General features: G+C 45.0%; 1 protein-coding gene across 4 annotated transcripts in view; it reads left to right on the top strand.

Annotated features, from left to right (window-relative positions):
* The window catches only part of GPR45 (G protein-coupled receptor 45), a 35,509-nt gene that overhangs the window by 7,191 nt on the left and 14,595 nt on the right, over positions 1 to 13,723 (top strand). For 2 of the 4 annotated variants that reach the window (XM_073351376.1, XM_073351367.1), the window contains exon 2: positions 11,347 to 12,814. The exons of the other annotated variants lie outside the window; for them this stretch is intronic. The gene's annotated coding sequence lies outside the window, so the exon portion shown is untranslated. The remainder of the gene's footprint in view (positions 1 to 11,346; positions 12,815 to 13,723) is intronic. 4 annotated transcript variants of the gene reach the window in all.

Below are 13,723 nucleotides of genomic sequence, written 5' to 3'. Positions count from 1 at the left end.
TGCTCCCATTGACAGCGTACAAGATGGGAGAAAGGACACCAGTACCGCTATAGTCAAGGTGAGCTGAGGAGCCAGTGAATAGTAATACCAGTCAGTGAGGAAGGCACCCACAGCAATTACCCAGTGTGACTATGCTAAGAGAAAACTGAACGTAATTGTTGCTAGACTAACAAATCTAGTTTACATCTTTTTCCCTTAGTCAGGAAGGAGCCCCGCTATTTTTATATGTGGATTCCATGTACACAGCCTCTCTTTGTGCATGATTTTAATTGTGCAAAAAGAAAAGGAGGACTTGTGGCACCTTAGAGACTAACCAATTTATTTGAGCATAAGCTTTCATGAGCTATGTGACGAAGTGGGACTGTTCTTAATGTTTTCTCTGAATAGTGTGGGGGTGCCTCAGTTTCCCCTATGAGTTCTTAAGTATCTAGGTGGTGGGGTAAGGTTGTATGATCATTGCAGAGCCCTAGAGGGCAGGTGTATGCAGGGGTTTGGACACAGAGAATGGCCAACATCCTGTTTCCCGGCAACTGATGGCCTGGCCCTTCCCCCCTGTGAGGTGAGAGCTAAAGGGTTGGAGAACAAAGGAATCAGGTGATCTCCTGGCCCGGGAAAGGGGAAATCCCAGAGGAGGAGGGGCTGGAGGGCGTTTCAGTTTGGGGCTGGCTGGGACATGGAGTGAAGTGCAGACATGGTTGTCTGGCTCACTGCCCCCCAAAATGGACCCAGCTGAGGGGTCCTGTTCTCTGCACCTGCAAGCTCTGTTTTAGACCATGTTCCTGTCGTTTAAATAAACCTCTGTTTTACTGGCTGGCTGAGAGTCACGTCTGACTGCGGAGTTGGGGTGCAGGACCTTCTGACTTCCCAAGCCCCAAGACCCCGCCTGGCGGACTCGCTGGTGGAAGCACATGGAGGGGCAGAGGATGCTGAATGCTCCGAGGTCAGACCCAGGAAGGTGGAAGCTGTGTGAGCTTTGTGTCCTGAAGATAGGCTGCTCACAGAAAGGAGACTTGCCCAGAGTCCTGACTGGCTTTATGGGGAGCAGTTCCAGAGCATCGCCCGGGGACTCCGTGACAACTGGTGAGAGCGGTGGGATGTACTGCACCCCGTGGGCGGCGCTTTCTGCAGTAAGTGACTGGGGAGCAGTAAAACGAAGGGGAATTGACGAGGACCAGGCGTGCTGAAGTCTCAGAGAGGAGCAGTTTCGGGGGGCGGTTAACCCCTGGGAGTGTGTGACCAGCGAGAAGGACTGTGCAGTAATGGGGTCCCCCTGGGGACTGCAGTGAGCAGTCTCAGGGGCAGAGGAGCCTACAGCTTGGCCCTGGGAGAGAGAAGGACTTTTGCAGTAACTGGGTTCCCCTGGGGATTGCAGTGAGCAGTCCCAGGAGTGGAGGAGTCTGCAGCTCGACCCTGGTAAAGAGGTGGTGACCTCAAGAAGGGCTGGCACACTAAGGGTTCTCCCTGGAAACCATGGGGAGCTAAGAGCACAGAGGCCTGTGAGTCCACAACAAGTTGGAAACAGTGGAGTGATGGCCTATCACCATCTCCTTAAGAAGGACACTGTAACTCTGTGCAGAAAGAGAGGATTGAACATTGGAAAATTCACCAAAGCACAGTTAATCGTGCGGCTGGAGGAGGATGACCGCTCTAAGGAACAGATTCCTGACCCAAATGGGGCTATAGCAGGATCTGGGAGCAGCTGGAGTAGTAGCCAGGCATCCCCAAGACTCCTGTCCCCGACCAGACGAGGGTCTTCATGATCGGGTTCCCCATCAGGGGATCGGAGATGGATGGGATTGGAGCTGAATCCAAGAGAGCAAGAGGACTCACGAAAGCTTATGCTCAAATAAATTGGTTAGTCTCTAAGGTGCCACAAGTACTCCTTTTCTTTTTGCGAATACCGACTAACACGGCTGTTACTCTGAAACCTTTAATTATGCAGAAATTTAAGTGTTCATCTTCTCCTTCTCCAGTGTGCTCCTGAGAGAGTCAATGCTCTAGTGACTTCCCCAGGCTGTGCTCCCATTTATAAAGATTAAGTCATCCAGCGATTTAGGTGGCCAGTGAGAGATGGACCAATGAATTTTAAATATCAGATGCATGAAAGATGTTGCATTGCAAATGGCTAATGAAAATCCATAGACTGAAATAGTTTAATAAAAATGACTGACCATAACAAACTGATTGTGATTTTTCAAAGTTAAGGAAAAAGATCCAAATCTGCTGCCCACAATGGTCAATTCAACTAGCTTCAGTAATATGATTTGCACCTTATGGAATAATGCCATATTGGCTTTTATCTTTGGGGAGTTCCTCTTACAGGTACCTGACTCTCTCAGCTACCACAAGGGGCGTGTCCATTTCTGAAGGCCCCAGCAATGTTTAACAAAGTTCCTGCCTCCACACGGGTTGGCTGAAGATAATACTGGAGAAGACACACTGTCAAACTGCTGCTGATGGACCATGCTTAGGGCTAAGTTGTGAGCTAATCACAGCTACATACTCGTGCATAAAGGGGACATACTGTGCACTTCTCTGTGCAGGCTACTCATATGGTGGGCCCCATTCCCCTTCCTCTGCACCTGGGTGGCACAGAGTGGGAGGAGCCTTGATTCCAGACCCCCAGTGCACCAGCCAGGGCAGTATAGCTAGTACATGAGGAAAAAATAAGCTTTGCCAAGAAAAGCGCTGGCACAAATTACTTCCCTCGGGGAGCAAGAGGGAGGTGGAGTCCCTCCTTTATCCCTGGGATAACACAATCACATGCTGCCCCTTGCTTTGGGCCCTCTGCAAGATGTTTCTGTCTACGGTTTCTGTTTCCCATTTCGGGCAAGTCCTTATGGCATTGATTCTGGCTGGCTTGAAAGGACTTGCTGCAGTGACAGTGGCTCTGTATTAACAGTCCATTGTCTTAAACTGTTTCAGAATAAAATATCAAACTTTTAAGGACCTCTCAGCTGCTGGAAAGGCTGACTTAGATACTCTGTCACTGCAGAGGTACCTATAAGTCAGTCTGAACTCATATTGCCCCAAACTTTCTCCCTTGCATTCAATGTCAGCCTTGATAGTCATTGTACTGTAGATGTGCACAACTAATTGGATCAATTTGATAGAAGAAGAATACAAGTAGTTTGATGCATGATGCTATTAAATAGTAACTTTTTCTGATTTCCCATTCTGACTGTAAGCTGATTTTCCTCGTGCTGTCCCTTTAACCCTGCAGGGCTCAGTTGTGAGCTGCCTTATATGCCTGTGCATGCCCTTTTACAGTCTGTGTCTGAGGGGGAACAGCAGCCTGGAGAGAGGGAGGCACTACTCTCCTTTCCATTAGGATGGGTAGGGAGTGGGCAGGCAGGGGCACTGAGTGGAGTCAGGACTTTACCTTCCCTTCCCTGTCCCATCATGCATCTGAGCTGGTGTGGAGTAGTTTTAGCCCTGGCTGGTATTTGACCAGCAGCCTGGCTGTTTTTTTTTTTAAATGGATTTGCCGGTTGCCAGAAAAATTAAATCTGCTGGGTTCTTTTTACATGGGTCTGAAGATTTGCATTATCACAATACACTGGGATAGCTAACGTTATAAGTTTGTGTCCAGCTAAAGATGCTGTAGTGTTCCCACTTCTGCCGTTTAAGTAATCTTATCTATATGTGTTATCTCTCTAGATTCGATAAGTGTCTGTGGAGGGAGGAGGGGTTGTGGAGTTGATAGAAGATTAGGATTGGAAGAGACCTCAAGAGATCTAGTCCAACCCCCTGCTTGAAGCAGGACCAACCCCAACTAAATCATCCCAGCCAGGGCTTTGTCAAGCTGGGCCTTAAAAACCTCTAAGGATGGAGATTTGACCACCTCCCTGGGTAACCCATTGCAGTGCTTCACCTCCCTCCTAGTGAAACAGTTTTTCTTAACTCGTTGCTTAGGGGTTGGGGGGTGGGCTTGTCTTGTGCGGGGAGTGGGTTCTGGGATTCTTGTTTTGCATTTCAAAGGTGATAGCCCTAGTGTGGAGGGGAAGCTGATCTGCATTAGATAGAGAACAGATGGATGTGGTATAAGTTGTGAATGTCTAGAGCAGTTGAGCTGGCAGAGAAAAGGCCTGAAAAACCCAGTGGCCAGAGGGCCCTGCTGTGGTGAGTCCAGGGAGGGAGGATGAGACCCTAAGCAACACCGAAGCTAATGCTAGGCCCACAGTAACACCAGTTTGGTTCCTTTAATGATTAAGCTACCTTACTCCACGTAGGGGCAACCAAGAAAAAAGGGTGGTGCAGGGGCACTGGAACAATGTATGGGGGGTGGGGGGGGTTGAGAGCTATTGAACCAAACTGTAAACCCTGCATATGATGGAAACCACTTTAAGCCAAGGGGTGCTGCAGCATCCCAAGTTCCAGCACCTATGGGGTGGGGTGGGGGCACAATAAACAGTCTGGTAAAAACAGCAGAGATGGCTACCTCGGACCCGACCTATTTCCTGCACCAGGAGGGATGGCCACTCTGGGTAAGCAGATTCCATAGTTCCATCAAGTGTTGGGGTTAGATCAGCAATCGGAGAAGAAACAAGTTAATACCCTGCTCTGTAAAATTGGAGCTGAAGCAGAGACATGCTCTTTTCCAGAAGCCTTGTAGCTGCTTAGATGAAACAGTTCAAGACTGTTAAGAAGAATGAGATAAGCATTTCATGCCATGCCACAGTGTGGTTTTTCTTTTTTTTTTTTTTGTGGGCACAATTTCACTTACACAAGCAAGAGAAGGGTGAGTCAGTGAATGATTTTATAACAATCCTCTACTACCTAATCCAACACTGTGGCTAGTGGGAGGTAAGTTCTTCCGTCATCACAGACAACCTTGTTGTAGGCTGAGGGACAGCCAAATGTCAGAAGGAACCCAAACTGATCCTAATGTCACACTAGAGATAGCCAAAAACATAGTCTTTCAAAGTCAGTACATAAAGAAGCAACAGACTCTGATCAGAAATAACTTTGAGGAGGAGTCCACTTTAGAAGCCATAGATACAGGGAGGAAAATACCTCAGGATGCCCAGAAACAATACCCACCTTGACCAGAATAAGCACAAAGGGATCCAGAGAGGGCTATGCTAACATGGAGTAAAGAAAAGAAATACAAGAACATGAAAGAATGCCAGGGGTGTGGCAAACCACTTCACAGAAGATGGCTTTCTCCTGCAAGGGATACCACATGCATGATGTCTTCTTTTTAGACATTTCCTGCAACAGTTTGCTGATCTAAATGTATGGTACCAGCTATCTTTCAAGAAGACCCAAAGACTGCTGGGGTGTATACCTTGAAGCCATAGGAGATACTAAAAAGAACCACTGTGGATCCTACGATGACCACAGGAAAACATAAAATGGACTTCAGAATAGACACAGCTGCTGCTGACTGATTCCATAAATTACTTTAGAGGAGGATGAAAGCACCAACATTTCAAGAGCCAAAAAAGATATTGAAAGGACCAGGACAGTCTCCATTAAACATTTGGCCACTCAAACTACATCTGAAGAGGTCTATGTTGTAGATGGCCTATGCACGGTTTTACCTTCCCGCACAGCAATCATAACCAGGCCTAAGGCTACAAAGATAGAACCAGTCACCACGGACCTAGAGCCAGAAATCAGGAAGAAATTTCCTAAATTATTCCAAGGAGTAGGTAAACTAGAGGGGGAATAACACATTAAGCTTATACCAAATGCAAAGCCTTTGTTCTGTTGTTGCCTAGGAGAGTCTCTGTTCCTTTTTGCCCAGGGTGAAGGCATAGCTCAGCCACATGGAGCAGGTGGGTGCCATTTCCAGAATAGGCACCCCTGCCAAATGGTGTACAGGCATGATGATCCCATAACCAAATGACAAGGTTCAGATCTGTGTAGACCTTACCAGGCTTAATGAGAATGTCTATCGAGAGTGACTTGTACTCTCATGCATTGAAAACACCCTTGGACAACTTAGTAAAGTAAAAGTCTTCTCCATATTGGATGCCCAGTCTGGTTTCTGGCAGATACCAGTTGCTGCAGAATCTATACTAGTAACAATTTTCGTCACACCTTTTGAAAGGTTTTGTTTCAATAGGCTACCATTTGGCATATCATCTGCTCCTGAACACCGAGGAAAATATCACAACTCCTCGAGGGTCTGCCTGGAGGGATTCTCTGACAAATGAATATCTATGAATCAACCCAAACCCAACATGACTAGTGTCTCTTTGTAGTCCTGGAAAGACCAGAGAAAGCACTTAATGACAAATGCAAAGTCTCAAAAGACAGAGTCAAGTTGCTAGACCAGATCATTGGTGGAGCAGGGGTCAGTCCAGATCCAGAGAGAGTGCAAGTGATTACCCAGATGAAGGTGCCTCAGAGTGTCAGTATATTCTGTAGATTCATGGGCATGGTGACACACCTGGGGAAAATTCTTACATCATCACCTGGCAGAGAAGTCAATGCCATTATGAGATTTCCTGAGGCCACACATTTCCTGGTATTGGGGAACGAAACAGAGTCTGACATTCAGAGATAAAGCAAGATCTGAGCACTCCACCAGTTCGGGCCTTTATATAACCAAATACAACCACCACAGGTTTTGCTTGTGCTTCATTCTGTGGGATAGTGGCAGTCCTCCTTCAGGAACAATCACTTTCCTTGTGGCGTCCAATAGCATATTCCTCACAAGCACTCACCTGTACAGAGCAGCACTATGCAGACATAGCAAAAGAAGTCCTGGCCATTACGTGGACTTGGTGAACATTTTAGACACCTTCTAGTGGGCATAAAATTTCATGTGGAAATTGACTACAAACTACTAGTTACTCTTCTAGGTTCAAACAAACTAGATAAGTTACCATGTGGGATGCAGCATTTTCAGATGAGGCTCATGAGGTTTCAGTTCTAGACTGCTCCTATACTTTAGAAGAATATCATAGCTGATACTTTCCAGGCACTGGTCCCAGAAACACCACAGCAAGAGTGTAAACAGAAAGAGCTGTTCATAGAAGATTCTGTCGATACAGTCCTTACTACTTTGTCAGTCAAAGAAAGATGCCTGCAAGAACTGAAAAAGATGCAAGAGGCAGATGAATTACATAGCCACGTCATGATTAACTGCAAAGAAGGCTGGACAAAAAGACACAGTCAGAAATCTCTGTGAAACCATATTTGGTAGTTTCTGGAGATCTTACCATAAACCAAAGTCTGTTAGCGGGGTCCAGATGGGTTATCCCTACATCCATGCAATAGGAAATCCTTGACAGACTTCATGAGGGACACCAAGGCATTACAAAGTGCTGGGAAATAGCTAAACAGTCTGTTTGGTAGTCTGGGCTGAGCAAACCACTACAAAAGAGAGTTGAGAAATGTGATGATGTGATCCTGTGGAACAAACCCACAGGAACTGTTGCTACCATCTGCTCTACAAGACAGACAATGGCAGCAAGTTGGGAACTGATCTTTTCTGTCTGGTTAATACAACTTATCTTTTGATTGAATATCTCTTTATTCCTTGAAGTTTGCCTGGTTGTTCATCCAGTGCAGTTGTGGAAATTAACCCCATCTTTTCCCATTTTGGGATTCCATAGCACATAATCTCTGACCAGTGGTCCACGCTTTTCCTCTGAAAACTTTGAGGTTTCCAAATACCTGTGGTTTCACTCATGTCGTATCCAGCCCACAGTTCTCTCAAAGCAACAATAGAACAACTTCTTTCTAATTCCTCAGATCTTCACCTTGTCCTGTTGCTAGGGGCGTTGACCAGTATGCAAATGGATTCAGCCTTGCAGAACCGTTGATGGGGAAGAAGTTGAGATCCATTATCCCAACCATCCATTCCTAACTAGACCCTTGTTGGCCTGACTTTCCAAGACTACAGAAGAAGGAAGGTTAATATAGAGCCTGTTGGAAGAAGGACTCAAACAGGTGCCATAGTCAAATCCTTGAGAAAACTGAATCCAGGAGATTGCATTTGGTGAGAAATTCTCAGGAAAAGGGGACAGTGTAGGAATGTTCCAGGGCTCCTTGAGTCTGCTTTGTTAGGATGCCAGGGGAAATCATCTGTCAGAATAGGAGACATCTTGTTCTGGAGGTTCACCTGATGATGCAACACCCTGACCTCTACCCCACAACTGAACCTATGAATAACACCCTGCCTGTCCACATAGAACTGCGAGCAGTTTCTCCAGCTCCTTTTCCCTACAAGGAGATATCCAGCAAGAGAAACACTGCCTCCTGCATTCCTGAAGAATTACATAAAATCTTGAGGATTCAAGAAAGTCAGAGGACTAGTGGTCAAATCTCATAAAAGGGCATAATAAATCCCTGATGCAAGGCTGAAGGTTCAGGCAGCCTACCCTGCTCTTCATATGGCTGTTGGTTCTTGTTATTTCATTCTTGTTGTATGCTTTAATGAAAAGTTTGGATACCAACCTTCCCTTTTCAGAAAGGAGGATGTGGTGTTAATCATGAATCTTTAGAGTGGCCACTAGAGGGCATAGAGCAAGCAGGTAAGAGCCTGAACAGAAAATAATCATTCTTGCACTCACTTCAGCCCTGATATACTGGCAGTCTGTAATCTCTACCGTGGAGATTACTTCCCCCCTGTGACGGGGTCAAGACTCATCACTGAGGTTGCCTCCCGCTGGTTGCTCTGGGAATTAGCTCTGTCTAGTCATGGAGCACCTTTTGCACATGGTGCCTTGCCATTCATCTGCTCTGCTACTTTGGGGACCCACGTTGCTCCCTGCTCGGCGGTGTCCTCTTCAGGACACCGCCCTCCAGCAGTGCCCACTGCTCTGGTCTCACCCCCTTCTGGGGGTTTGGTGTTATCAGCAATCTTCGATCTACACCAGCTCTAGTGGCCAACTGCAGCCTCAAAGTCTAGCCCCTTTGTCGCAGGGGCCAGCCACAGCCTGTATCAGGCCACGTTCCTTCTCAGCCAGGTGTAGTACAAGGGGTAAAGGGGGGACCGAGGCTTACCCGCTACTCTGGGTCCCGACCCAGGGACCCTCTAGCGGCAGCCTCTCAGCCCTCCTTCTCTCCCCTTTGGCCCTGTGCACCTGCTTAGCCCTTTGTAGCAAGGCCTGCAGCCTGGGGTTTTCCTTGACCAGAGCTCCCCAGCTCCTTCTGCCCTTCCCCAGCACCACTCAGGAGCCAGTCCTCCTCCCTTGCCAGTCAGGGAGAGACTACCCTGCTCCCTAGCTGGGCAGCCTTTATATAGGACCTTGCCCGGTCCTGATTGGCTGCCCCTTCCCCCGCCCTGATTTGCTCTCCCCAGGCCTTCATTGATTGGCTTCTGGTTCGCGCAGCCTTTCTGGCCTGGTTCAGCACTTTTCTCAGGAGGCGGGGTTCGGCCACACCCCCACTACTCCAAGAGGAAGGTGGGTGCAAGAGACTGAGTGACTCTAAAACATACCTACTTCAGTATAACTACATTGCTCATGGGTGTTAAAAATCCATGTGTGTGGATGTGGGTCTGGGCTGCTCCCGGGGCAGTGTAATTATACACTCCCCATTACTTAAGTCTTCCGGTAAGACCAAATCTAGTTCATGGATATTAGCTCACATCAGAGGCTTGCTATAATTTTGTGCCACTCAAAATACTTCATGGCCCGGAGGCTGTATTTAACACAGATGGCTCTTATCGCTGTGTATATATATAAGTACCTTAGTTGAATGCACTCTTGGCTAATCTTTAACCAAGTACATTTTAGTGAAGAACTGATATTTCATTATAACAGGAAGCTTTCAGTACCAAAAGGTTAAGTGGTTCATTTAAATATTGCCCATGTATCTTTGCCATGTAAATTTTTTTTTTTAAATTTGCCCCTCTTGTGGCCAAATCTCACAGGCAGTGGATAAAAATAACGGTAGGTTACGGGAGTCTGTTGCCATGACATCATTTTACTGGCATTCAGCATGTAGAAATTTTTTTAACATTTTCTCTGTAAACTTTTATCAGCATGGATCCTCATTCAGCCTAATAATAACCTGGTAATAGGTCATCCTACGATGGGAATTATCGATTGGCTAGATCTGAAGCATTTGCTTTTAGAAGCCCTAAGGGATTAGGGGGAAAGCATTCATGATATTCAGATAGCATCAAAAGCAGCAGCTATAGCTAATGGAGATAGAAGAGGGTCAAATTCTCTGCATCCATTTACCCCAACAGAGAGCTTGGCTCCGAAGTCACTGGGAGGGGAAAGAGAGTAATCAACCTGCTGAATGCCAGTTAAATGATGTAAGCAGACTCCCATAACCTGCCATTATTTTTACCCACTGCCTCTCAGCCTTGGTCACAACAATGGCAAATTAATGTTTCTTAGTTTATTCTAAACTTTGAGATCCTTGGATAAGGGTGCTATAAACAAATTATTATAATTTATTATTCAGTTTCCCCTATTCTCCTGTTCTGCTTATTGGGAGGGGGGAAAATGCACCAGACATATTGACTGTGTACTGTTCTGTTTTGATGCTTTGCCAAATGGGGAGCTATTTCACGAACTTGCCTTCCAAGTCTTGCAATATTAGTCTGTTTTGTTTTCATATACTAAAGGAGTAACAGTCTCCACAATAACTACAGTGGGGTTGTCCCTCCAGTGATGTGCATAGTAAATGATTTGTTCCGTCTGTCAGTGTTTTAGCAATATCAGTATTGATTGTTTAACGGAGTACCAGGCCTACTTAGTCCTTTCATCTTTTAAATGGGGTTCTGATACTTTTCTGTTGTATTTTCCATGTGTAATCCTTTATGCTAGTGACTAATTATGATCCCCTTATAAGTTTATACCTCCGGAAAACAGATGTTACTTATCAGAGCGATGCAATTCCAAGAGAAATGTGGCTTTGATTTAGAGGTAGAGGTGTGAGGGTTGATGGGCAGTTGGAGGGGAAAGGGTTCAAATCGAATTCTTTGGATTATGTTGGATTTCTATTTAAAAGGTTGTATTTGTCTGTAAGCAAATTGTGGACTGGTTTCCGTCCCTTATAATTAATCCTAAAATGTTAATAAATTCAAGTATTTTTTCCTGTTTAAGTAAAAAAACCTTTTTGTTTAATAGGTAAGGTAGAGTGGGGGCTTCTTTAATTTCTTTCCATTTCTTATTTACACCAGTTTAGAATCTTAAGCATTGATAGAGTGGCCTATGGGAGTTGGTCCGAGCATAACTGAATCTATATTAGGGTAAGAGGATCTCATTTCTCCTTCCCCTCTGAGTTGGAGCCACTGGCATACCTGAAGCTCTCTGAGACAGTGACTGTGGCTTATTATATGTTTACACAGTAGGCCCAACCTCACTGTGCCTGTGGGTGCTATTGCAATATAAATGTTTAATAATACAAATCCCTATTTCTTTTTTCCAGAGTGCCTCACTACAATTTTGAAGTAGGGGAGGAGTATCCAATCCATTCTTTCCTTAGAAACGTGCCTATTTTTTTTTCATTTACATCACTGTAAATCAGGAATGACTCCACTTCAGATAAGGGAGTTACGCCAAAAAATGAAGGCAGAACTGGGCCCTGAATCTTTAAAGAATTTCTCAGAAGAACATCCTTCAGAGAGTGTCGTGAGGAGAAGAACACTTTTTGTCTTTTATTGTTGGAATGAGTTGAGTTGGACTCTGTGCTGCAGGAATAAACACCAACTGCTCCTGTTTGAAAGACCCTTTTTTCTCTCTCTCATTTTAGAAATTCAGATCCTTACATTCCTTGGAATACAATCTCCGTGTCCTAGTTAATGTCACTTGTATATGGGCTGCGTCCAGCTAGATCTTGAGTGCACTTGCCCATATCCAGCCAAGCACTTAAGCATGTGCCCACGAAGCATGTGCTTAAGTCCCATTGACTTCATGTGCTTAAGTGCTTTGCTGGGGCAGAGTGCTCAGCATCTTGCAGGATCCTGTTCCTGGACAGGGATCAGGACCTCCATATTATGAGCTTGTGCAGCGGAAGGATATATAAACATTTGAGAAATATTCTGGCATTTGTTGAATAAAATATTCAGATTTTATTACATAAGATTTAGCTTCAGCATCACACCAACTAATCTTGCTCTCTGTTGGAGCTTGTCCTCTGTTTCCTTTCATGTGTCACTTCTGCCTGTTCAATCAGCAGAATCCGGCTTTGTGTGCTGGGTCAGTCTGAGTTTAGTGGACCTCCAAAGTGCATCTTTCAGCAAACCTCTTCAGGATGTCGCTAAGGATCAGGCAACTAAGTAAAGTGCTTGAGACCAGAAATGCAGTCAACGATTAGGCTTGGAAAAATACAAGGAGAGCACAAATTGAGATCAAACAGCATGTACAGAAAAACAGGAACTAAATGAACTGGGAACAATTTACAAGTGATATTTATTAGGAGTGTGCATTTCCTGCAAGTAAACACAGCATCCTCAAGAGGGAAAGAGCTGCATTTAATAGAGATTTTGCAAGCTCCAACTACAGGAAGAAGTGGTGGATGAGTGCACAGTTGTTGATGCATCTTCTCTGCTCAGTGGTTTAACATCAAGTGGAGAACTTATAAAGCAGTCCGTGTGTAACTGCAGTGTGTGAAAAGTTAAAATCTGCGGTCTTTGGACTGCTCGTCTGTTGAAACCAAAGGCATCAGAAATAAATTAACCAACTATCCAGGCACAGTTCTTGGATATATGAACAAGAGCTGTATCCTGTGATGCATTTCAGTGCACAGCTGTGCAGATTTCTTGGATAGAGGCCCAGGACCAGGCAATTTGTAATGACGGATCACTGGCGGCTATTTCCTCAGAAGGTTGTCCCTCAGAGGCACAACAGTGCACATGTCATGAGCAGCAGCTGTCGTGGCGTGCAGGCAATGATATGTGAGTCTACCGTCCTGTGATCGTTACTCCATATGCCGTGTGGATGCAGACAATTGAAAAGCAAAGCATGAAGCAGGTTTTGGATTGGTTTAATTTTGGTGTCTGAAGTTAGTTTTATCAAGGAAAATGCTAAGTGCAAAATTGGTTGGAGAGTTGTTAACGTTTTGGCTATCTCATAATCTGACCCTCTCCACCACCACCACCCTTCCCCCTCCGACCCCCCTCCCCACAGCTAATTGTGAAGTGTTCAGATTCTAAGATGTTGAAAGGCACAGTGCTGTGAACACTCAATGTAATGCTGTTTATGGCATTCTATTATAATGCAAAACTGGAGATGTGGTAGATATCTAGTTTACAAGCTGTTTACACTCTAAATTGAGAAGCCATGTTATCATCTGCACATATGCTTTTGTCTTACATCTTCTAAGGCAAATACAGTATATTGTTTTTTGGCAATATCCATAAAGTATTACCAAAGCCAAGAAGTTTGCATGTGATGCATTGTCATTTCTCTCAGCTAGTCAAGCTGATGTTCTGGTTGGGCTTGGAAAGCAATTAGGAACAGATACACAGCAATGGCATTTCAAGGTCCAATCAGACCCTGCATAATTATGTATACTTGAATTGTTAGTTAGCTGTATGTTCTGAAATGATAAAACTGATCCAAATAAATTCAGCAAGCCCTAAGCCACAGTTAAATAAGCTTGTTTCTTAAACTGCCTATTCCAAAGAGTAAAGACCTCTATTCTCTCATAGAGGGTAGGAAAACTCTGACTCCATGAAACCATGGGGGTTCTTTTTTACAAGAAGGCAACTGAAGAAGGCTCATTGCTTAGTAGAACTGCCATATGCAGTTAGGTTGGCAAGAAGCACATTGTCCAAACATTTTTTTCAATGTCTTGCATGCAT

Source organism: Lepidochelys kempii, chromosome 1 (assembly GCF_965140265.1).
Source record: "Lepidochelys kempii isolate rLepKem1 chromosome 1, rLepKem1.hap2, whole genome shotgun sequence".
Taxonomy (NCBI): Eukaryota; Metazoa; Chordata; order Testudines; family Cheloniidae; genus Lepidochelys; species Lepidochelys kempii.
Note: the sequence above shows the minus strand (reverse complement) of the source record. Positions and strands in the feature narration are given on the sequence as shown.